A 25,854-nucleotide genomic window follows, 5' to 3' on the forward strand; every position below is an offset into this window, starting at 1 on the left:
TTCCCCAAACCATCATCTTCCCTTTTTCCCCAGCCTTTTTTTCCCACATGTCCCATGATGACAGATTATTTAGAACCTCAAACCCAGGTGGGACCAATGTAAGAAAGATACCTGTCATTTAGAAAAAAGGAGTGCTTAATAAAGGGAATATGTATGAGACTAAATCTGTTTTCAGTTTGAGCTTAATTGTTATGCTAAGAAATTAAATAACAATATATTCATTTGATAATTCAATTCAACAAACATTTATTAAGGGAATATTATATAGCATTGAAGGAAATGGTGCTGGATTGTGGGAAGGGAAGAGGAGCAGGAAAAGAAGATAAAAAATAATATCCATCCAGATCCTACTTGAAAGAAATTTACATTCATTTGGGAGAGAGATGCACAAATACCTCTAATTTAAAAAAAAAAAAATAGAGAGAATGAGATATAAGCATAGAAGAGATCCAGACAAAGTGCTGTGAGAAATTTGAGGGAGCTCTCATTTTCATCTGGAATGGGGTTATAAGAAACGAAATGGAGAGCCAACAAAAAGGAGAAAAATTCAAAGATCAGAGTTGGAGGCTGCTGTAAAAAGGGGGCAAGACTAAGAGAGAAAACAAAATATTCAGGAGTTGGCCAGAATATAAAAGTTGTAACACTGGATCTTTAAAAATAAATAAATAAAATAAATAAAATTTACTTTCAAAGATATTATCACAAATACACAAGTTTATTTTCCTACCACAAGAAAGACATAATCCTTTTCCCAGATATGAACCTCAGTTCAGAGTATAGTTCAATTCCCATACAACTAGAAGCAAAAATCACCAAGCACCAAGCAACACTAAACAAGACAATTTCTTTTTTAATTGGGTGACAGGCCCATAGATCAGCACAAGGCTGTCAGCATAGCATTCTTAGATTTCAACAAAGCACTTAACAAAGTCTGCTTTTTAAATTTATTATTTATTCTAAATTTAATAAAAATCTCCTTAAAAAGCTTTTTCATGTACATAGTAGAACACACACAAAAAGATTGTACACAAAACTGTGACTCTTCCTTATATATTATTTGGTTCTTTAAAAGTATATAATAAATGTAACACGTTACTTTCAAAACTGTCCTGTTTGCTTGTGCCTTCTTCTGAATTTCTTAATGTTATCTCTTGTTCATTTTAAATAAATAAAAAATTTAATAGTCCTCTCTATTTCTCCTTCTCCTCCTTTTGCTTCTTCTTCTTCTTCTTCTTCTTCTTCTTCTTCTTCTTCTTCTTCTTCTTCTTCTTCTTCTTCTTCTTCTTCTCCTTCTTCTTCTTCTTCTTCTGTTGCTGCTGCTGCTGCTGCTGCTGCTGCTTCCTTTCTTTCTCCCTCCTTTTATGGAGCATCACTATTTCTACTCCCTCTCTCCTTTTACCACCACTATCACAACCCTCTTAGATGACAGCAAGAAGAGATAAACTAAGAACTAAGAGGGAGTGGATTAATGAGCTACATACCCCCTGAGCTCCTGACATTTTCCCCCCATTCCTCCATCCCTGGTGGAAGTGGCCTTACATTTACTAGCCAAAGAATTCACCTCCTGGTTCTCTTCCCTCCAGAAAGGAAGGTCTTGGACTTGAGATAGGAGGGCACCAGACTGCCCTAGTAGGTCTCGGTAGCTTCTCTTGCCCTCTCCCTTCTCACAATTAGTTCCTGGCAACTTCTCTGGCTCAATTCTAATCTACATTTTTGGCATCAACCACCTGCATACTTGAGGGCAGGAAGAAAGAGAAAGACAGCAAATGATGACAGGAGCAACATTTTAACTCCTGTTTATTCTCCATCAGCTCCCACTCAACCTAAATCCTTTTCTCCACTTTTCTTCCAATGCCAAGTTCAAACGCCACCTGTCCTGTGTACTCTGGGTAAAAGTCTGCCTAGTTACCATGGTTATTTCTGGGCATCTTGTATTTCCATGGCAATGTTCACTAACTGGGCAAGTCAAAAGGAATTACATAAACACAAGGCAATTTGAGGAGGGAAAATGCATTCTCAACTGTAGTGATCAGTGAAGGTTTCATAGAGAAGGTGACACCTAAATTAAGCCCTGATAGCTTTCTAAGAGGGAGCTTATGCAAATTCACAGAAACAGGAGAAAAATCAAACAAGCAAGCATTTATTGATCATAATAGCTAGGTGACACTTTAAGGTCACCGCTTGATATACAGAGATAAGCTGGTTAATATTTAACAACTGGCTTCTGGGGAAACAAACAGGACACACTTTTAAGCTTAATCATAACTTATTAACATTTTCTTCTGGGGAGTTTTGTCAGCTGCTTCTGGTCTGGAGGACAGAGTGAGCTTTACACCTCTGGTAGCTGAAGAAAGGAAAGGATAAAATATTGATAATGAAGATTAAACTTAAAAGTGTGTCGAGGTGTTTTTTTTCCCTCAGAAGCCAATTGTCAAATATTAACCAGCATATAAGTGGGAAATATTTAACAACAAAAAATACAAATCAAGAAAAATAATGTTAATTTGTAATTTTCTAAGTGAATATTCCCCTAAAGTTCTATTTTAGCTTGACTTGACTGATCTAGATGATCAAGAAAATAAATCAAACCCTGATTTGTAGCATATGCTGGTTTCTGAGTTGTAAATGATCACATTGAAAATTTAATAATTATCCCCTGTAGGCTAACCCTGACTTCAGCATACTCCTTCATATATTATTTGATCACAACTCTTTGAAATTGATGCTATTGTTATCTACATTTTATAGATAAGGAAACTGAGTCTAAGAGGTTCAGAGCAACCACATTACCAGCAAATACCCAAAACAAGATTCAAACTCAGCTCTTCCTGATGCCTAATCTAGCATTCTGTCTTCTGTGCTGACAATTATTATAATAGCTAACATTCATATAGCACCTACTACATGCCAGGTTCTGTGGCGAGCACTTAATTATCTCATTTGACCACCACAACACTGAGAGGTAGATTTTATTCTGATTCTTATTTTACACATAAGGAAATTAAGACAAACAGAAGTTAAGGGTTTTTCAGGGTCACCTTAGTAGTGTCGGAAATTGGATTTGAATTCAGATTTTCCTGACTCCAGGTCTCTATGCATTGTACCACCTAGATAGTTAATGTTATAGGTACTGGTACTATTATGTGCTGTGTAATGGCCATGTACTAACAAAAAGAAAAAGAAAAGAAAAGAAAATGTCCCTATCTTATAGGAGTTTACATTCTAATGTGAGTGGAGAAAGGATGTACATATATATGTACACACAAAAGCACAAAATGTGGTCTTTCTGCTAAGAGATGGTCCATAGTCTCCAAAGCTGGAAACATGATGAGCATGACACCTGAATTAAAGCCCTAAGGCTCCTGAGCAAGCTATTTATATTTCACTTTACCTGGTGCAATTATGATTTATGAATAAAGTTTAAAAAAATAACCCCTCCTTACTATATGATGAATTTATATCATAGGTCAAATCCAATGTTTCAATGCTAATTCTCTTGCCTTGAATGTCTTTTAAATGTCTCCAATAATGGTTTAGTACATGTACAATGCAAACAATCTAGCCTTTGCCTAACCTATGTCTTTTAAAGTTTAATGATTTTCCAATTGCTTTTAAATAACTTTTTTTTTCCTGAGGCAATTGGGGTTAAGGGACTTGCCCAGGACCACACAACTAGGAAGTATTGAGTGATTGAGATCGGATTGAACTCAGCTCCTCCTGACTTCAGAGCTAGTGCTCTATCCACTGGGTCACCTAGCTGCCCCTTAAACAACTCTTTATCTTTGAGGATCATAAGAGATGAGGCATTTGAATCTAAGTGTCTACTGTACTTAGAAGTACCATGATACAGTGAAAAAGCATTAAATGTAGAGCACCAGGACCTGAGTTTGAATCCCAGGCTTTCTGCTTATTAACCCAGGTGACACTTAACAAGTCACTTAATTTCTCTGGATCTCAGTTTCCTCATCTACTGAAAGGATGTTACAATGGATTATTTCTAGGTTCCCTTCAAGCTCTAAATTTATCAAGCAGAGAGCACCTTCTGTTCAAACAGGTATCACCTTTGTATCCCAAACACCTGCTCATGATAGCACCTAGTAAACATTTGTTGGATGGGTAAATTCTCTCATAGTTGATACATGGCTGGTTAATGATTAAAGGGTGGAAGAGTCCATGATCATAATTATCTCTTTACAATTTCTGTAAATTTCCAAGAAGAGAAGAGATTATTTGCTTAATAAAAGAGGGAGTAAATTATGATAGCAACCCAGTAAACATTTGTTGGATGGGTAAATTCTAACATAGTTGATACATGGAGGGTTAATAATTAAGGGTTAAATGAAAGAGAACCAAAAAGTTATCAAACTGTGCATACCCTTTGATCCAGCAGTGTTACTACTGGGATTATATCCCAAAGAGATTATAAAGAAGGGAAAGGGACCTGTATGTGCACGAATGTTTGTGGCAGCCCTTTTTGTAGTGGCTAAAAACTGGAAAGTGAATGGATGTCCATCAGTTGGAGAATGGCTGAATAAATTGTGGTATGTGAATATTATGGAATATTACTGTTCTGTAAGAAATGACCAACAGGATAATTTCAGAAAGGCCTGGAAAGACTTACACGAACTGATGCTGAGTGAAATGAGCAGGACCAGGAGATCATTATATACTTCAACAACAATACTAGATGATGACCAGTTCTGATGGATCAGGCCATCCTCAGCAACGAGATCAACCAAATCATTTCTAATGGAGCAGTAATGAACTGAACTAGCTATACCCAGAAAAAGAACTCTGGGAGATGACTAAAAACCATTACATTGAATTCCCAATCCCTATATTTATGCACACCTGCATTTTTGATTTCCTTCACAAGCTAATTGTACAATATTTCAGAGTCTGATTCTTTTTGTACAGCAAAATAACATTTTGGTCATGTATACTTATTGTGTATCTAATTTATATTTTAATATATTTAACATCTACTGGTCATCCTGCCATCTAGGGGAGGGGGTGGGGGGGTAAGAGGTGAAAAATTGGAACAAGAGGTTTGGCAATTGTTAATGCTGTAAAGTTACCCATGTATATATCCTGTAAATAAAAGGCTATTAAATAAAAAAAAGAAAGAAAAAAAATAAATGAAAGAGAACATGATCATAATTATAACTCCTTATAATTTCTGTAAATTTCCAAGAAGAGAAGAGATTATTTGCTTAATAAGAGAGGGAATAAGTTGGAGTGAGAAGCAGTATAACATTGTGGATAAAAGAGATACTAAAGAAGGGAAAGGGACCTGTATGTGCCAAAATGTTTGTGGCAGCCCTGTTTGTAGTGGCTAGAAGCTGGAAAATGAATGGATGCCCATCAATTGGAGAATGGTTGGGTAAATTGTGGTATATGAATGTTATGGAATATTATTGTTCTGTAAGAAATAACCAGCAGGATGAATACAGAGAGGCTTGGAGAGACTTACATGAAATGATGCTGAATGAAATGAGCAGGACCAGGTGATCATTATATACCTCAACAACGATACTGTATGAGGATGTATTCTGATGGAAGTGGATTTCTTTGACAAAGAGATCTAACTCAGTTTCAATAGATCAATAATGGACAGAAGCAGCTACACCCAAAGAAAGAACATTGGGAAATGAATGTAAACTGTTTGCATTTTTGTTTTTCTTCCTGGGTTATTTTTACCTTCTGAATCCAATTCTTCCTGTGCAACAAGAGAACTGTTTGGTTCTGCACACATATATTGTATCTAGGATACACTGCAACGTATTTAACATATATAGGACTGCTTGCCATCTAAGGGAGGGAGAGAGGGGAAAAGTCGGAACAGAAGTGAGTGCAAGGGATAATGTTGTAAAAAATTATCCAGGCATGGGTTCTGTCAATAAAAAGTTATTATAATTTAAAAAAAAAAAAAGAATGTTTCATCACACCTTTCTGCACATTCCCTAAAAAAAAAAAAAAAAAAAAAAAACAAACAAAAAAACAAACAAAAAAAAACATTGTGGATAGAAGCTCTTCTCAAAGCAAGAAAGCTTAGGTTGATATCTCATTTCTGACATACCAGCTAGGTGACTCTATCCCCTAATTTCTCAGTGTTCCAGAAAATTCTCTAAAGCTCCAAGTTATAGAAAAAGTACCAATTCACACTGTTTCCTCACCCAAGAGTTCTTTATGCTAATGAGGTCATAGGTTCACTCCCTATCCCTATTAAACTGGAATGTTGGTTTGACATAAATGAGTTTAAATATAGGCTTCAGGGATGATCAGAGGATTTCCTGATTCATTGACTGAACTAGACTTACATGAGATGAATTATGTACATCCAGCCTGTTAAAGTCTTCTACCGGCCACTAAGGAAATCTTCCTCCATAAATAGGACCCTAATCTGGCCTTGATATTCTTTTTTGAGTCAACATTACTTATTTAAGACAAAAAGGGATAAAAGGAATGTCATTTACCCTTTGTCCCTCCCAACTCCCTATATCTAGGATATACTGTGACATATTTAACATGTATAGGACTGTTTGCCACCTGGGAGAGGGGGTGGAAGGAGGGAGGGGACAAAGTCAGAACAGAAGTGAGTGCAAGGGATAATGTTGTAAAAAATTACCCTGGCATGGGTTCTGTCAATAAAAAGTTATAATTATTAAAAATAAAAAAATAAATGAATAGTTGGTCCTGGAGTTAGGAAGATGTGAATTCAAATCTAACCTCAAATATTTAACTAGCTATGTACCTTTGGGCAATTTATTTTAACCTATGCTTCAGTTTCCCCAGCTAAAAAATGAGGATCATAATAGCATTTAATGTTATTATGCTAATAGCATCTCCCCAGGTTTGTGTGGAGATCAAAGGACCTATTTATAAAGTGCTTAGTACAGTATTTGACATATAGTAAGCACTATGTAAATGTTAGTTATTATTATTATTATCTTTATACTAATAGCTTTTTATTTTTCAAAATGCATGCAAAGATAGTTTTCAACATTCATCCTCTCAAAACCTTGTAGACATTGATATAACATTCAGGCTTTCCATTATTTTCTTGATCTTGCTTCTCATTTAGCCCATTGCACTCTCTAATCTGTATTTCCTTGATATTTTTAAAGGCATTTTGTGTATGCATTTTTTTTTTACTGAGGCAATTGGAGTTAAGTGACTTGCCCAGGGTCACACAGCTGGGAAGTATTAAGGTCATATTTGAATTCAGGTCCTCCTGACTTCAGGGCCAGTGCTCTATCCACTGTTCCATCTAGCTGCTCTTATATATTCTTTTTTGATAGCAATCTGCAACTTATCTTCATTGATATAACTTCCTTTTTTGTTTTTTTAAATGTATGTATTTATTTAAAGCTTAAGTGCAGAATGGGGGAAAACAAAATAGAGAAACAAAAACCAAAAAACCACTGTCATGTACCCAGTAGAACATCAGGGAGTATTTTAAATATGTAACAATAATCTTCCATTTCAAGAAAGTATATAAAATCATAAAAGATATTGTATTCATAACTATCCATCTTTGCTTCCTTGTAGATTTTCTTTTATTCTCTGCTGTTCAATTTTTACTTTGTTCTTTTTTTTCCCTTTTCTCCCCGTACTTCCCCCCCAAGCAAGGGGCAGTTAGGCACATATATATTTATGTATAAATGTATGTGAATATAGACAAACACATACATACACACATACATTAATCTATATACATACATATACATACACATACATCTAAAACAATATTGTATGGCTGACATAGAATGTAAATTTCTCTCTTGATTGAATCTTTTTTAAGTCTGAGTTTTCTGAAATCAGGGATTATTATTTGTAATGGGCTGAGGTTTGAGCTGATGCACTGAGGTCCCAAGTACGTGAGGCTAAATAGTAATTGGGCTATACTCTATTAATATACATGATTGGATAAAGAATGGTCCCTGCCCACTCTCCGTGCAAGTGCTGATGTGTTGTATAGGAAATGACGATTTTGGGGGGTGGAGGCAGAGAGGGAGACAAGAAGAGAAGCTGGGAGAGATTGGACCTGGGTTCGAGACTCCGAGCTGCTGGTTGTGTGGCTTCTGATCGAGCTAGCTTCTTGACTCAGCTGCACACATTGCTATCGCTGATTCTCTTCCACCTCCTATCCTTCTTCACTGAGAATAAAGACTGACGGTTTTCCCCTAACCTGAATTCCTGTCTCCTGCCGATTTAAAAATCACAATTATTCCTACTTTTTTTCCTAATAAATATAACTCCAGAACATTGTTATTGTGTTTGTGTATTTTTCTTGTTTCCTAATCCTGCTAATTCTTCTACTTGTACTTGCTAATTTGTCTTGCCACTACTTAATTTCCCCCCCCCACATGGATTCTTCCCTTCTCTTCTCTTCTTTCCCTTCCTCTTTATTCCATTCTTATTTATACAAGCTTCTCTACCCCACCTTATCCTATTCCCTCTCCCCTTTTCCTTTATAGATTTTGGAGGGTGCAATATCCTTCTTGAAATATATACATATGCCTTGTTTTCTATTTAACCGATTCTTGTATCAGGAATTACAGAACTTCCAGTCCTCTCGCCCCTTCTAATTCTTCTGTTGATTCTTGCTTTTGTACTTCATTCATATAGCATAATTACAAGTTTTACCTTTTCCTAGATGGTTTTGTTTTTTAGAGTCACATCATATTTATCTCTACCCCAATTTTTCTTTTGGACTACCCAATTACTAATGTCAATTGTAGACATGTCTTACATTTCCATGTATAAAATATAAATAATTTGTCCTCATTAAGTCCCTTGAAATTAGTCTTTGAGAATGGCTCTTCATTATCAAATTTTCTATTGAGTTCAGGTTTGTTTGAGACAAAGTCCTGAAAATCAGATATTTTATTAAATGTCCATTTTTTATTCAATATTATACTTAACTTTGCTGGATCACAAAATAGTATCCTCACCTTTTTTTGTTCTTGTTTGCTTGCATTTTGTTTTCTTTCTCATTTTTTTCCCTTTTTGAACTGATTTTTTTTTCTGTGTGTGTGCAGCATGATAATTGTGGAAATCTGTATAGAAGAATTGTACATGTTTAACATATTGGATTACTTGCTGTCTAGGGGAGGGGAAGGGGGAAGAGAGAGAAAAATTTGTTTTTTTATGTTTAACATGGTAAAATATATGTTAAATCCAAAATATGCATACATATTTATACAATTATCTTGATGCACAAGAAAAATCAAATCAAAAAGAAAACAAATGAGAAAGAAAATAAAATGCAAGCAAACATCAGCAGAAAGAGTGAAAATGCTATGTTGTGGTCCACACTCAATTTCCACAGTCCTCTGAGTGTAAATGACTCTCATCATCACCAGATCATTGGAACTGGCCTGGATCCTCTTGTTGTTGAAGGGAGCCACATCCATCAGAATTGAGCATCATATAATATTGTTGTTGAAGTATATAATGATCTCCTGGTTCTGCTCATTTCACTTAGCATCAGTTCATGTAAGTCTCTCCCAGACTCTCTAAAATCACCCTCCTGATTGTTTCTTATACAACAATAATATTCCATAACATTCATATACCATAATTTATTCAGTCATTCTCCAACTGATGGGCATCCATGCAGTTTCAGTGTCTTGCCACTACAAAAAGGGCTGCCACAGACATTTTTGCACATGTGGATCTCTTTCCCTCCTTTAAGATCTCTTTGGGATATAAGCCCAGTAGAATACTGCTGGATTAAAGGGTATACACACTTTTATAATCCTTTAAGCATAGTTCCAAATTGCTCTCCAGAATGGTTGGATCACTTCACAACTCCACCAACAATGTATCAGTGTCTCAGTTTTCCCACAAACCCTCCAACATTTGTCATTTTCTTTTCCTGTCATTTTAACCAATCTGAGAGATATGTAGTGTTATCTCAGAATTGTTTTACTTTGCATTCCTGGTATAAATCTAACTTGGTCATAGTGTATTATCCTGGGAATGACTTTCTGTAATCTCTTTGCTAATAATTTTATTTAAGATTTTTGCATCAATATTCATTAGGGAAATTGACCTATAGTTTTCTTTCTCTGTTTTTAACCTTACCTGATTTAGGAATCGGCACCATATCTGTGTCATAAAAGGAATTTGGTAGGACTCCTTTCCCTATTTTTCTAAATAGTTTGCATAGTATTGGAATTAATTGTTCTTTAAATGTTTGGTAAAATTCACATGTAAATCTATCTGGCCCTGGAGATTTTTTCTTAGGGAGTTGATTAATAGATTATTCTATTTCTTTTTCCAAAATGGGACTATTGAAGTAATTTATATGCTCTTCTGTTAATCTGGGCAACCTATATTTTTGTAGGTGTTCCTCCATTTTTACTTAGATTATTAGATTTATTGACATATGGTAGGGCAAAATAACTCCTAATTATTGCTCTAGTTTTCTCTTCATTGGTGGAAAGTTGTCTCTTTTCATTTTCGAGACTAACAACTTGATTTTCTTCTTTCCTTTTACTAATCAAATTAATTAAAGGCTTATCTATTTTGTTGGGTTTTTTTCCATAAAACCTCTTAGTTTTATTTATTAATTCAATAGTTTTCTTACTTTCAATTTTATTAATCTCCCCTTTTATTTTCAGAATTTCAAATTTGGTATTTAATTGGGGGAGAAAAATTTGTGATAACAAGGTTTTGCAAGGGTGAATGCTGAAAACTATCTTTTCATGTGTTTTGAAAATAAAAAGCTATCATTAAAAAATGTCTCTTTGATTTGGGAGTTTGAAATTTAGTAATAATATTTCTATATATTTTCCCTGTAGGATCTCTTTTAGGTGGTGATCAGTGGGTTTTTTTTTTTTTCTTTATTTCTGTTTTCTTCATCTTCTATCACTTCAGGACAATTTTCTTTAATTATTTATGGTATTATTATGTCAAAGTTCTTTTTTTTGTCATAGATTTCAGTTGGTCCAATTATTCTTATATTTTCATTTCTAGATTTTTTTCTCCAGATCTGTTGTTTTTCTGATAAGATGTTTTACATTCTCTTCTATTTTTTCATTCTTCATATTTTGCTTTATTATTTCTTGGTCTTTTACAAATTCATTGACTTTCCCTTGCCCAATTCAAATTTCATTTCCTTCTTAACTCTGGATCTCCTTTTCTAGTTGGTTGATTTTTTTTTTCATAATTTTTCTTCTTTTTTTTAAGGGTTATTTATGTAATTGGGCTTTTTTCTCACTCTCTTTTATTTGATTTTTAAAGTCTTTTTTGAGTTCTTTTATAAATTTGTTCTGGGCAAGTAGCCACTTACCATTATTCTTTGGGGGTGAGAAGGCTTTATTTTTATTTAACTTCAGTGTCTTTCTCTTAAAATGAACCTTGGTCTTCTCTATCACCATAGTAACTTTCAGTGGTTGGGTTATTTCTCCTTTGTCTGCTCATTCTTCTTTTTAAATGTAAATGTAATCACCTGGGGCTTGGGGGATGGGGAGAGGAGAGTGATATCTCTGGCTTCAAGTGTCCCTTCATCACTCCTGCCTCCAGTAAGTGCCAGCAGCCAGGAGCATACCTGTCCCACTGCTTCTGCACTCACCAGGTGAGCTGGTTCCTTCTCTGCCAGAGCCCATCTCTACAGCACAGCTGGGTCTAGCATTCCTAATCAGCAGAAGTTCCTTCAGTCTTTCTGGACTCAAACCCCAGACTCCCCTTACTATCCAGGAGTTTCTGTGGTTCAGGCTGAAGTTACCTCTGAACCCAACTAGCTTCAGAGTTCCCTATTAGCTGTTTTTGTGGAGCTATCCTGGAATTGCTTATACTTCTCACAGGATTAACTCTTTTGTAGGGTCTTTCTTCAAGGTTTTCCTAGGAGGACCCCATTCTGCCCCAAGTCATTTTTGTTTTTCAGTGGTTTATATTTGCCCCGAGATGCAATTTTGTTTTGTTTTGGGGAAAATCTGGAGTTGGAATTTTTGTACCTACTCTGCTATCTTCCCATAATCCTCCCCTCAATATAACTTTCTATTCTGCAGTGGAATAATAACAATTCTGATTTGGGGGAGAAAATGGTGTCTCATTAGTTGCTACCAAGAGAATATTCCTGTTGAAAAAAGTGGGGTTTTCTATCAGGGAGCATCTTGGATTCATTGAAAGCACTATCCCAAATGCAGTCCAGTTTGTGTTTTTCCTTCTATTCAATTTTGAGTCCTCCATTTTCTCTGGGTTTAATTAACCATTTTTTCTTAAATGAATGTGATGGTTGTGTCCCCTGAAGGTCATTGATAAAACGTTATCTGTGAAATGCAATTCTTTGCACATAGTAAGCACTGACATTAAACTAGGAAGACACTGCTTTTAATCATGTATTTGTCACTAATTAGCTTTAGAATGCTGGGTATTTTGCTTCTGAGCTTTAGTCTACTTGTCTGTTCAATGAAAGATTTGGGTTTAATGCTTTCATGGGCCTCAGTTCTTCATCTATAAAATAAACTGGAGAAGGAAGTAGCAAACAGCTCCAGTATCTTTATTAAGAAAATCCCATGAAGAGTGAGACATGAATGAAAAACCACTGAATAGCAATCAAATCTTTTATCATTAATATATTATCAGAGATTGATTTATTATATCTTGGAAGAGAGAAAGTGACAAGGATGGATGCTGAGCTTGAGTGAACTGCTACAATGAAAGTCTTCAGCCAGCTGGAAAGGAGACTAAGGTGTATCAAATCAGTTGGGCCAAAGCTCAGACTAGTAATTTGTGTTCATTTAACAGGAGATATGGCAGCCTCTAACCAGGTAAGATTTCCTTCTTTCCACCCTCCCTAGAGGGCTCTCTCTGAGACCTCTTCTTCCTCAATTTTCCCTTAGCCCTTTCAACACAAAGTATCTTTTTTAAAAAAAAATTATTTAAATACACATTGCTTTATGAATCATGTTGGGAGAGAAAAATCAGAGCAAAAGAGAAAAACCATGGGAGAGGAAAAAAAAAAAAAGAAAAGAAAGTGAACATAGCATGTTCTGATTTACATTCAGTCTTCTTAGTTCTTTTTCTGGATGCACATGGAACTTTCTGTCCAAAGTCTATTGGGATTGTTTGGATCACCAAACCACCAAGAAGAACCGAGTCTTTCATAACATATTCTTACTGTTATTATGTACAATGTATTCCTGGTACTGTTTGTTTCACTCATTATCAGTTCTGTAACTCTTTCCAGGCCTTTCTAAAATCAGCTTATCCATCATTTTTTAAAGAACAATAATATTCTATTGCCCTCATACATCTCATCTTATTCAGCCATTCCCCAATTGATGGGCATCTACTTATTTTCTAGTTTTTTGCTACCACAAAAAAGAACTGCTATAAACATTTTTGCACATGTGGGTTCTTTTCCCTTCTTTATGATTTTCTTCTGGACCCAAAGTAACTTATCATATTTTAAAAAGCAATTTCTGCATATACCTACATCACAAGCCCATGTGTGCACACATACACATAGCAGTGAAAAAGTCCATCCAGAGAACCAAGACATCCTTAAATCTTTATAACTAGAAGACAAGAATTCCAAGTCAAATAATTTCCATAGACAGACATGGCCCAAACCCTGAAGATCCTAGGCAAACAAATATGTCTGAAACCTTGAGCTCCAAAAGGTTTCCTTTTCCAAGTTTACTAGTTTTTCTACATTCTATGTAATTGGTCACTGAAGGAAAGGAAGAGAGGGGAGAAAAAAGAGGAGAAAGAAACACTTTTAAAGGAAGTTAATTCAGTAATCTATTAAATGCCTATTATGTGCAAGGCTTTGGTGAATAATAAATTTTATTTTCCTGTTTCCCTCAAATGTTTCTTTTTACCCTCCTCCTAATCTTTACTGCTTCCCCCTCAGCAACCAAGAATACAGAATGTGGGAAGCAGAAAACTTCAGTTGAAACTGCCAACTTGAAAGCTTGTGGGTTTTCAGTTTTTAACTTGTTTCTTTCATTTCTGAGGGAAGCCCTGGAAATGTGCCCCAAAGACAAATCAGGTCAAGAATTAACTTCTTCTCCCAGAATCCCACCCACACCCTGATCTATTTCCATTTCCCCCTCTCTGTCACTATCCCAATCCCCAACTCCCTTCATTTTCCAACCCTTCCTCCACCCACCAAGACATTAGGGGAAAATGGGGGGAAAGTGAAGAGAAAGAGAGAAAGCAGAGAAGGGGCATTCTGAGATGATCCAGGCCAGTGCTCTAATTTTTTACATAATGTGGTTTGGGCACATACCTGGATCACTTAAGGTGGAGGCACTCCTTGGAGAGACAACGGGGACCTCTTTCTGGGAGAGGACATTCCTGTTGGCCCACCAGGTCATTGGGAGCAGCCTCTTTCCATTGGCTGACTATTTGACGAAGGCCCAATTGTTCTCTTTCCAGTGGTGTCCATGGGGAAGGTCTCATACCCAATAGTTTGAATATGGTGTACTTAGCAGAGAGCCATCTTGCCCTTTTCTTTAGACCCTGTAGATCCAAAAAAGGGATTAGGATTTTACTCTGCTAATGAAGCAGGTTGGGGTCCCTTTAAGAAACTGTATTTCCTATTGATCTGTGATCCCTTTCAGATTCTCAGCCCCTCCTGGAGAAGGTATATCCTCCCCAGATAAGTTACCTTCCCAGGATGCCAGGGCCTTTGATTCAATTAGAAATCCTCCTCAAAAAGGACCCCTTTGAAGTGTTGTTAATTCCAATAGGAGATCCACACAGAGGGAAGAAAAAGAGAGACAGACAGACAGAAAGACAGAAAGAAAGAGAGAGACAGAGACAGAGAGATATAATAGCTTCCATCAACTAAGGTGTTTGCAGATGGACCTCGGTAGCTCCCTTTGCTGCCAGGACTTTTTGTCCACTGAGAACTGCATTCTCTCAGTGCAAAACTCCATTTCCCATATATCTGCCACTGTAGAAGTCAGTCTCTTGGTAAACTGACTTCTATCTTACAATGAACTTTCATTTTGCAACTAATAATTCAGGAATGGGTGAATTTTTTCACTCCTAAAACCTGCAGCCGATTTAAAGGGGATTCTTAATAACTCTCTTTATAGCCACTAATCTAGACCACTCAAACAGCATCACTTTCTTTTGCCTTTTTCAGTTCTAGGTGTAGGAAGGAGGGTTCTGGGCCCAGAAACTTCACCTATGTAACCTTGAAGCCAAGATTCCAGGCCAGCTGTTGCATCCAGCAAAGCGAGGGAGCCTTGAGAAGCCAAAGAGGTAGTGTTCAAGGCTGACAGGGTTTTAGACTTGGAACTTAAATATGGCTAATGGTATATGGGAATTGGGCTAAAGGGTGAATCTAATTCATTTACCTTCCCTGGAGACTAGGAAGGCTCTGACAGAGAGAGAAAAGAGGGAGATACAAAGAGAGACAGGAGGGAAGAAAGAGAGGCAGACACACACACACAAAGAGAGAGAGAGACAAAAGGAAGAAAAAAAGACAGACAGACACACAGAGACAGGAGGGAAGAGAGAGACAGAGAGAGGCACACACACACAGAGACAAGAAGGAAGAATAAGAGAAGTGACAGAGAGACAGAGAGAAACAGGAAGAGAGAGAGAGACAGAGAGACACAGAAAGATAGACAGGAGGGAAGAAAGAGAGAGAGAAACAGACAGAGAGACAGAGAGAGACACACACAGAGGGAAGAAAAAGAGAGACAGACAGACAAGAAAGACAGAAAGAAAAAGAGAGACAGACACAGACACAGAGAGACAGAGACAAAAAGAGAGAGAGAGACAGAGAAAGAGAGACACAGAGACAGAGAAAGAGACAGACACACAGAGAGAAAGAGGGAGACAAACAGAAAGAAAGGCAGACAGACAAAGACAGAAACAGACAGAAAAACAGACACACAGAGGGAGGAAAGAGAAAGAGAAAGTGACAAAGAGACAAACAGAGAAAGAGACAGAGACAGGGACGTAGACAGACAAATAGTCATAGGCAGAGAGACAGGAGAGAGATTACCTAAAAGAATTAATTTCCTAAAAGAATAAGTGGAAGACAAAAAAAGAAGAAAATGCATAGAAAAAAATCAAGAAAAAATGCCTATATTCTAACCTATAGCTGGGGTGAAAGACATGATTTCAGGGCTACTACAAAAGCCAAATGCAATTTCCCAATCTTTTCAACCCACTAACCAATGTCTGAAATTGTGCCTTGGGAGATACACTTTGATATTCAAGGATAAATATCCCTGAGAAGGATATGACAAAGTCATACCAATGGTCATTTTTTACAATGAATGAAAAATCTCAGAACAAGTTTTGTTAGGGGAATAGGATGAAGTTTTGGATAGTAGTTTGAAGCATCTGGTGTCTGGAGAAACAGCTGAGAAACTATTTATGGAAAAAGAGTTTCCCCCAGTTTATTAAGCAATTAATATTTTAAACCTGGAGTGACAACAAAGAATAAATTGTTTAATCAATGAGAAAGATGTTGGCATTTTAACAATTAATAAATATATATCCATAGTTCTGAGTTACCTTAGAATTTAAAGTTGCAAAAATGAATATGATAGTCAAGTAGCAAGATGATTAAGCACTTTAGTCAACTCTCTAAGAATGTGTATTACTAATCAACAGTAATAAAATGAGTTCCTTACTTGACAGTTCTCTTTACTAATGAAATCATAGGTCTAGTCCCCATTAGCATACAGAAAGTTGGCCCAGATTCAGGCAATGAAAGGGTTAGGGAAAGATTTCTTCATGGAAAGCAAAGAGTCTGTGGACATTACCTTTCCAGGAGGTCTCTAATAAAAGTAATAAGAGAATTGCTCAGATTAGGTAAGTGCAACTTTGGGACATTTTTGAAGGTGGGGCTGGGAAGAAAGAAAGAACTCTAGACACAATGTTCCAGTGCCCCAGGAGGACAATGTAGAAAAACCAGCATCATTTTTGTGAAAGGAAGAGGAAATAGACAATTGTAGCTCCTCCCCACAAGTCACTACCTCAAGATCTGGCCTGACAATTTCTAGAACCTTACTGATGAAGGACAGCTCTCCACAGTTTAAGAGTAATTTATTTGTTGGGGGAAACAATTCTGGAGTAACGCATTAATATGATTTTAAAGCATTAATCCTTTTCTTTCTTTCTTTTTTGTTGTAAACTTGTTTTTCTCTTAACTGGCATAATTATATCTATGAAATTCTATGAAAGAAAATTGTCATAGTATTTCTTTTCTAGCTATTATAATTATTTGTTACATTTCAAAATTATTCTCAAAAATATTATCATATGAGGGAGGGGTGTTAAAAATGATCTGCTCAAAATGTTTGTGGCAGCCCTTTTTGTAGTGGCAAGAAACTGGAAACTGAGCAGATGCCCCTAAGTTGGAGAATGGCTGAATAAATTATGGTATATGAATGCTATGGAATATTAGTGTTTTATAAGAAATGACCAACAGGATGATTTTCAGAGATTCCTGGAGAGATTTACATGAAGTGATGCTGGGTGAAATGAGTAGAACCAGGAGATCATTGTACACGGCAACAATAAGACTATATGATGATCACTTCTGATGGACGTGGCTCTCTTCAACATTGAAATGACCCAAACCAGTTCTGCTTGTGCAGTGATGAAGAGAGCCATCTACACCCAAAGAGAGGACCGAGGGAACAGAGTGTGGAACACGACATAGTATTCTCACTCTCTCTGTTATTTGCTTGCATTTTGTTTTCTTTTTCAGTTTTTCTTTTCTTTTTCTTCCTTCTTGATCTGATTTCTCCTGTGGCAAGATAACCGTATAAATATGCATACATATATTGGATTTAACATGTATTTAGCATTATTTAACATGCATTGGACTACCTGCCAGCTAGAGGAAGGAGTGGGGAAAAGGAGGGGAAAATTTGGAACAAAAGGTTCTGCAAGGGTCAGTGTTGCATATGAATATGTTTTGTAGATAAAAAGCTTTAATTTTAAAAAATGAAATGAAATGAAATGCAATCATCCACCTGGAGAAAAAAATGATCTGCTCCAAGGAGTACAAATTCCTAACTTCAAATGGAGCCTTATTACTCCATAACAATCTTTTATACATCTGTTTTTGAATTTCATTTACTTTTCCCACAAAGGCTATTGTAATCAAGCAGAGCTTAAAATTTAGTAGGTAAAATATTCAAGGGTGAGGAATTGAGGAGAAATTCTAGGTTCTTGCCTATTCCTGGACTTGTCTAGAAGTAGTAGGTTGGATTTCAAAGAACAGACCTTTTTCTTTTTATTTCTTGTTCAGTTAGAGAGTAATGCTTCATTTCTGCTCATTTTTCATACCTTAATGAAAGAGCAAAACCTTCTTGCTTCTCCTCAATCAGTAGAAAACACCATAACTTTTATTTTCTCTTTGGAAAGTGATAGATAAAAGGCCACTCTTCTGGTGGGTAGAATAATGATTGTCAATTATTCCCTCTCCTTCTCTCTGTCTCCTGTCTCTCTGCTTATCTCTGTCTCTATCTCTATCTCTGTCTCTGATTCTGTCTCTGTCTCTCTCTCTGCGTCTATTTGTCTCTGTGTGTGTGTGTGTGTCTTTCTTTCTCTCTCTCTCCTTTCATTTTTTTCTGCTAGGAGTTAGGAAATCTATGTGAGCTTTGTACCAACATAAACCCAAGTAGGCTCAAGAAAGATATATATTCCCATCATTTTGTCCTCTTTTCAGAAGTGACTGCATCCCAAAGTTTTACCATTGTTATGATAATAGTTTTCATTTTCATTATATAGCAGTCATAGACATTTGGAAATATGGGACAAAAATTTTAGATTTGAAAATTTCTAGAAATGATAATTGAAGCTATTCTGGTAGGTAAGATGCATAAGAGTGTAGAGAAAAAAATAAGAGAGGAGTATATCAACCTTTTTGGTGCAGAAGATGGACTGAGCAGCTAGGTATGGACGCCTAGGTCCCAGTCTATTGTGGACACTCTGGTTCGTGACAAGTAGAATCAAAGCAATAATGGCATTTAAATGATGAATGTTTGAATAAATGAAGAGGTGAATGGAATTTAAGACAATAGGAAGCTACTGGAATTGATTAAATGGGAGAATAACTTGTCAAGCCACGTTTTGCACAGAAATAACTTTGTCAACTATATTTATGTGGGAGAGTTTTGAGATGAGGCAATGATTTGTCCAAGAGAGGTGATGAGGAACTAGGGTGATGGTCATTTGAATGGACAGAAAGTAATTCATATGCTAGAGATTTTGTGGAGGTAGAAGCAATAAGATTTTGTCAACTCATGTAATGTGTGGGTAACAAAGGATGGGCAGACATGAATGACTTGTGGTCTGAATCATTTGAAGGAATTCCCACATCTATGAGATTTATTGAAGCTTTGAGAAACTGAGTGAACATTTCAGCTTGGGAATAGATTGTAAAATCAGGGGAACTTCAAGGAATACAGTATAAGCAGTTCCTCCTTAAACTAGGATGACTTAAAAGCTAAAGGGGGAGGCAGTAAAATGAAGGGACTTGGTCTAATTAAACATTTAGCTCAAGTGAAGCTGCTAGAGTTTTGGCTATAGAATGGGACAAAGTTCATTCCAAAGCTTGCCAGAATATATTGGAACTCTCTACATCTTTGAAACAAGGAAATAATCAAATTATTTATCTCCCTAAACTGTTACATTTATGCTGATTTGATTCCCCTATTTTCTCAATTCAAGAAATGTCTATTGTCCTTACAATGTTTTAAACATCTGTGTTATTGGTGGCTACTTCATCTTTTTTTAAATCAAGATTTTGTGCCTACATGCAGAATTACCTTTGAAGGCATTTGTATTCAGCATACATTTAAAAACTGAAATCTCACTCTCTTCTTGGCAGTCTTCCCTTTAAAGAATATACACAACTTTGATAAGCCACTGTTCCAATAGTAATTATCTGTTAAGGCTCCCATTTCAAATACTGTCAATGAGTAGTTTTCTTACAAGGGGATAGATAGTATATACATATGTGTGTGTGTGTGTGTGTGTGTGTGTGTATATATATATATACACACACACACACACACACACATATACGTTTGTGTGTTTATATATGTGTGTCTGTGTGTATGTATGTGGTATAGAACCCTATTTTAAAGGGAAAAAACATAAGTAATAGTCATGAGATTTTTTAAAATATAGGGGAATACGCTCATTTTTCTTCACAATTCAGTAGCCATTCTTCTTATAAAAGAATGATTGTATGAATTGGACTCTGGACTTTGATGCAGTAGATTCAGGAACATTTGGAGACAGTCTCATAAAATCTCTCTTGTCTCATCCTTCCACCCAGGGTAACCCTGAGAACTTTAATATCTAGTTAATTTTGCTTCCTGAAAAGAGTCCTCATCTACCCTAGCAAGAACTTGGATGAATAAGGGTGTAGAATATAGAAAAGGATTTGTTCCCTACAATAAGTCCATAGAAAGTCCAAAAAAAAAAAAAAAAAAAAAAAAAGCTTTCCCTACCCCTGACTTTTCACAATAGCATGTACATTCCTTCCAACTTATAATGCTGACTTTTAGGACTCAGGGTTATTAGAAACTTTCTTTCTTTAAAAAAGGTTCCCTTCTCCTTTCCACTCCAATATTGCTTCGTGCAAGGCAAAAAGGGGTTATACCCTAAGAATGATTGGCATATAGGGATGGAGGGATGGTACAAAATCAGATGAAAATACAGCACAGTATATTTGTATGGCTTCTATTGCCCTACAGTGGGGGTGGGAGGTAAGCACACTATAGGGTGTGGAAGGATCAAATGGAAGGGTCAAAGTCACTCAAGACCCAAACTCATACAGAGCTTGAGGAACACTTATGAAGAATGAGGAACAAGGGCAAAGAGGAAGGAAATTTAATTCTAGCTATGTCAAAGCTTAAAAGGGGGGAATACCAAGTCTTCTGGAATACTTAAATCTTAGCATATGTGTAACATAGAGACTAGAACTAAACTTATCAAATTCAATTTCAATAGATTCACAGCTACAATGGTGGAAACATGAAGACCAAATTCTTCTTCCTAAATATCAGAAATGGTTTCTCCAAAACTGATTAAAAGTGCATGTATGTTGCAAGCAGGTAAGTTTCTATATTCCCATATCTGAAAATTTTGGTCAAACTTATTTGATGTCAGTAAGGATCATAGATTAAGCAGTCTTGTAATCCAATTTCATTTTTTACAAATAAGGATACCTTAAGAGGTAAATCTTAAGTGATCTATCTAAGGTCCCATAGGTAATAAGTGACAGAAAAAGGATTTCACTTCTGGTTCTCTACCTCCAAAGCCAAGGCTTTTTTACACTGTTCTGTAAGGAATTTTCTTGGAATCCCAGAGGAGATTTCTCCAGAACCAAATAATATGATGCTATTTAGTATAAAATTAAATTGTTCAAAGTAGAGAAGCTTGGTTCTCAAACCTTCCCACAACTAGATACTTTAAGAAGAAATTAGAACAGTTTTATAAGAAACATTCTTATGTAGTATAATAGAAAGTTATTAGAAATCAATCTATCTAGTTTCCAGATCTGTCACCACTACTTGATTATGCGAGCTTCAGCAAGTGTCTAAACTTCCTTGGTACTATTTCCTAGTCTAAATTTAAATGGTTGGACTAAATGATCCATATGTTTTTTGGCTTTAAAAATTATACTGTTATATTTAGTGTACAGCTCTAAAAAGGAACAAAGGCCAATGCCTTCAATCTAATATCCTTTTTTAAGTTTTTTTTTTTTTATTAAACCAAATACAAAATCAGAAAAAAACAAAATAGAAAAAGAAAGACAGAAAAGGAAAATTAAAATAAAATAGAAATTGTCATATGCCCAGCAGAACATCAGGGGAGATTCAAAATATGCAACAATAAATTTCCATTTCAAGAAAACATATATAATAATACAAGAGATTAAAATCATGAGTGTCCACCTTTCCTTTGCTTTGTTGTAGGTTATTCTTTTGTTCTCTGCTGTGCACTTTTTACTTTATTTCTTTTCTTCCCTTTCATCCCCTGCCACCTTCCCTAAAGAAGCTACAGTTAGGCACAGATTTGTTTATCTATACGTATATACATATAGACACTCAGATACACATATGCATTTACTGATATGTAAACATGTATCTAAAACAATATGGCTGATAATAAAGTAATAAATAATAAAGTAATGTAGATCTCTCTCTTGATTGAATCTTTAAGTTAGGCTTTGTCTAAGACCAATGTTTACTAGCCCTGTTTTTTTTTTCCTAATCTTTTTGCCAATATAGCTGCACTTCAAAAGCTATGAGTTATATCCAGATGAGATAGTGACATAAATGGTTTCAGCTACAATCAGGATGCCCTAAGAAATTCCCTGGCTATAAACACATACATATATATATGTATATACATATACATATATATATATCAGGATATATTTTATTGTGCATTTACATATATTTATTATGTATTTATATATGTGTATATATATATATGTGATATGATACCAGATGAAACAATGAATAATAAAAATAAAAGGAAACTCAAGCAAACACCTCCATCCCTTTTAGGATTATATAAGAAAATGGTCAGAAGAATATCCAGGGAGAGATTTCCTCGAGGTCAAGCTAAATGGAAAATGTTTCTGATTCCTACCTCTTTATTTGGAGAGAGAGCTAGATTTTTGGAATGTCCCAATTTCTACAGTGGCCTGATATGAGGAAAAAGAATTTGTCCTTTTCTCATGACCCAAAATTACTGATGAAGAGATGGCTCTGATTCAAATCACTTAGCTTCCATGGACCTCAGGTTTTTTAATATTTAAAATGAGAGAGTTAGACTAGTTGATATAGATTGGGCTATATTACCAGTAAACAAGATGTAGGATTTTAGCCCTGTCTTGTTGGAACACAATGAGGAAAAAAAGCCAAATCCTGTTATGTCACAGCACAAGGAGAATAAAATAACTATCTGCAATGATACACACCTTGGAGACTTCCAAAGGTACTGGAAAGGAAAATCTTAGTGACCAGGTAGCTCATGTGGTCGCTGGAGGGGAAGATAAAGGAGGAAAGAAAATTCCAGCAAGGTGGAAGCTAGTATGATCACTTCTCAGTTATTTCCAAGCTGCCATATTCCTGTACTCCAGCCTCCACCTCTTGCCTGGAATTTAAGCTTCCAGTCTAGAGCCCTGAGCTTCTGACTAGTGAGCATTTCCTTTTTCTTACCTGGACCCAAACTCATCAAACTTCTTACTAGACAACTTCAGGGCAAGTTGCTGCAATGGTTTACCCTAACCCCAAACCCCTACACATATTTGATAATTCTAGCTCTGAGAATAGCAACTAAATTAATATTGCCATTCCTAAAAGAGATAGGTCAATCAATTGTTCTATGACTCCAATCACCATTCTCTTGACTTTTCTGGCCAAAATAAATTGCCCTGACTTCCACTCCAGTACTTATATTGCCTTCTTCAATTAAATATATATATATATTTTCAAGTGAAGAATTTGTTTGCCTGTTTTTATATTTCTTATGTTTAGCCCAATTCCTGGGACATAATAAACATAGCATATTTATTAAAATTTAATAAATAATAATGAAGTGGAGGAGATTTTAGTCACTTATTCATTTATCATCAGTATTTAATGGCCAAATTACATCCTAATGCAGGAGGAAAAAAAACAAGTATCCTTTCAGAATCCCATTGTCTTCAAGGATCAGAGAGAGAATAAAGCAGGATTTGGGGATGGTTATCTTCAGCTTTGCTTGGGAAATAAAAGAGGGAGGGAAATAAAAGAGGGAGAAAGTAATATATTAGAGAAAAAATTAATAAGACAGAAAAACTTACTATTTATCATAATTAGGGAGAGTATGCATCTCACAAAACTCATTCATATCTGAAGCTGGTTGTGGTCCTTCATCCTCAAAGAAGATCAAAATAACATAACTATGTTGGGGTCAAAGTACAGTGTGTCCGACTTTGGCTGATCAGACCATATGAGCTTGAAAGGCTCTACCACAGGTTGGAATACTCCATGTGAACTTTGGAGTGTAAACATCTCTAAATTTGTGCATCTCCTGTCTCTTTTTGAGCTGCTGAGATTCTGCTTTGCTCACAGTGAACAGTGTCTTCTTTGATGCGGGCATGACATGCTGGGCAGTCCTGTGCCAGTGTAAGCCTGATAAAGGGAGATTAAAACACATATACACATTCATGAATACATATACACAGTCACACACAAAGACCTAGATATAAAAACTCAATAAATTTAATAAGGAAATAGAAAAAGAGAGGGAAAAGGGAAATAAAAGGAGGGAAATAGAGTTGGTGAAGGAATAATTAAAAGAAAAAGAAACTTCAACTATGGAAAGTGGAAGATAGAAGGAAGATAAAAAGGAGAGAAAGAAATTTTAAGAACCAATAATTTGGTAGAGAAAAGAACACAAAATATTAATATCGGACAACTTCAATTATAAATTACTACTCATGACCATATATCTCTTCTGTCTCTCCACATCCATTTTATGTGTAGAAAAATGCACATGTGGACAAGGTTCAAAGAGAAGAAAAATTCTAAGAGGATATGATAGAGGGGAAAATACAATTACCAATCATAACCCTGAATATGAATAGAATAAATAAATAATGAAGGGCAGCAGAATGAATTAAAAAGCAGAATCCAATGATACATTGTTTATAAGAAAAATACTTGATGCATAAAAAGTCATATAAAGTAAAAATGAGAGTAGAGTAAGGTGATAAATATGATCTAAAACAAGAGAATAATAAAAAATATTCATAGTTGAAAGAGATATGAAAAAAAGGTAATATCAATAAAGAAATCATGGTAATATTTGTGAACTGAAATACATCCTATCTCAGAACTTAAAGGAAAAATTAATTAAATTACAGGGAAAATTCTATAGCAAAACTGTAGTAGCTGAGCATCTAAATGTATTCCTCTTTCAAAAATAAAAAAAAAATGTAACAAAAAGAAAAACAAAAGAAAACCCGACTAGAATTTTTTTTACAGTTTGATGTGACACAAATCTGGCAATTGCCAAAAGGGAATAAAAAGAAATATATTCATTTCTAAATTGTACATGAATTTTTTAAAGAAAAATTGAGCATGTATTAGAGGCATAAAAATTTATAAACAAATATAAAAAAGCAGAAAGCTTGTACTCATTCTTTAGTAACCACAATGCAATAAAAAGCAAATCAATAAAATCCATTTGAAGAAAGAAGTGTTACTTAAATGAAGGATAAATAATTAAATCCTGAAGAATTGAAAGGTCAAAGAACAAATCATAAAAACATTAGATAATTTTGTCAAAGAAAATAACAAAACGGCAACTTATCAAAATTTGGGGAGGATAGTCATAGAAGTCATTGGGGGAAATGTATATCTTTAATTGCTAAAAAGAGAAAAAACAGATCAATAAGTTGGGAATTTGAACAAGTTAGAAAAGCAACAAATGAAAAACCCTAATTAAGCATAAAAAATAAGAATCTGAAAAAAAAAAGAAAAAATTGAAAACAAAAATGAAATGCCATCGAACTGAAATGTAAATAGTAGTATTTTTTCTTTTTAACTAACAAAATAGACATTAATAGACAATTAATAGATATTAAAAAGGAGTAGAAGAAAGTAAAAAGTTCAGAAGACACAAGAAGTTATCTAAGACATTAGAAAACTTGATCCAAAAGTGAAAAAGGAAAAACAAATCAACAAATTCAAAAATATAGAAAAACTAAAAGATGGAGAGGAAATAAAATAAATTGCTATTAAAAAACTTGCCTAATTACAACACAACTAATAACACATGAAGTAGATACAGACTGATGATGAAACATGATTTCTACTTCTAACTAGAAAATTTATGGGTAAA

At 35.3% G+C, this 25,854-nt stretch overlaps 1 long non-coding RNA gene across 1 annotated transcript in view; it reads right to left on the reverse strand.

Moving 5' to 3' along the window:
• The window catches only part of LOC116419655, a 32,424-nt gene extending 8,482 nt beyond the window's left edge, over positions 1-23,942 (reverse strand). Inside the window, exons 1-2 of the long non-coding RNA XR_004229923.1 lie at positions 23,810-23,942; positions 14,249-14,481 (exon numbers count right to left, since the gene is read on the reverse strand). This is a non-coding gene — a long non-coding RNA (uncharacterized LOC116419655). The remainder of the gene's footprint in view (positions 1-14,248; positions 14,482-23,809) is intronic.
• Positions 23,943-25,854: the final 1,912 nt, after the last annotated feature.

The sequence above is a fragment of the Sarcophilus harrisii genome, chromosome 5 (assembly GCF_902635505.1).
Source record: "Sarcophilus harrisii chromosome 5, mSarHar1.11, whole genome shotgun sequence".
Classification (NCBI taxonomy): Eukaryota; Metazoa; Chordata; class Mammalia; order Dasyuromorphia; family Dasyuridae; genus Sarcophilus; species Sarcophilus harrisii.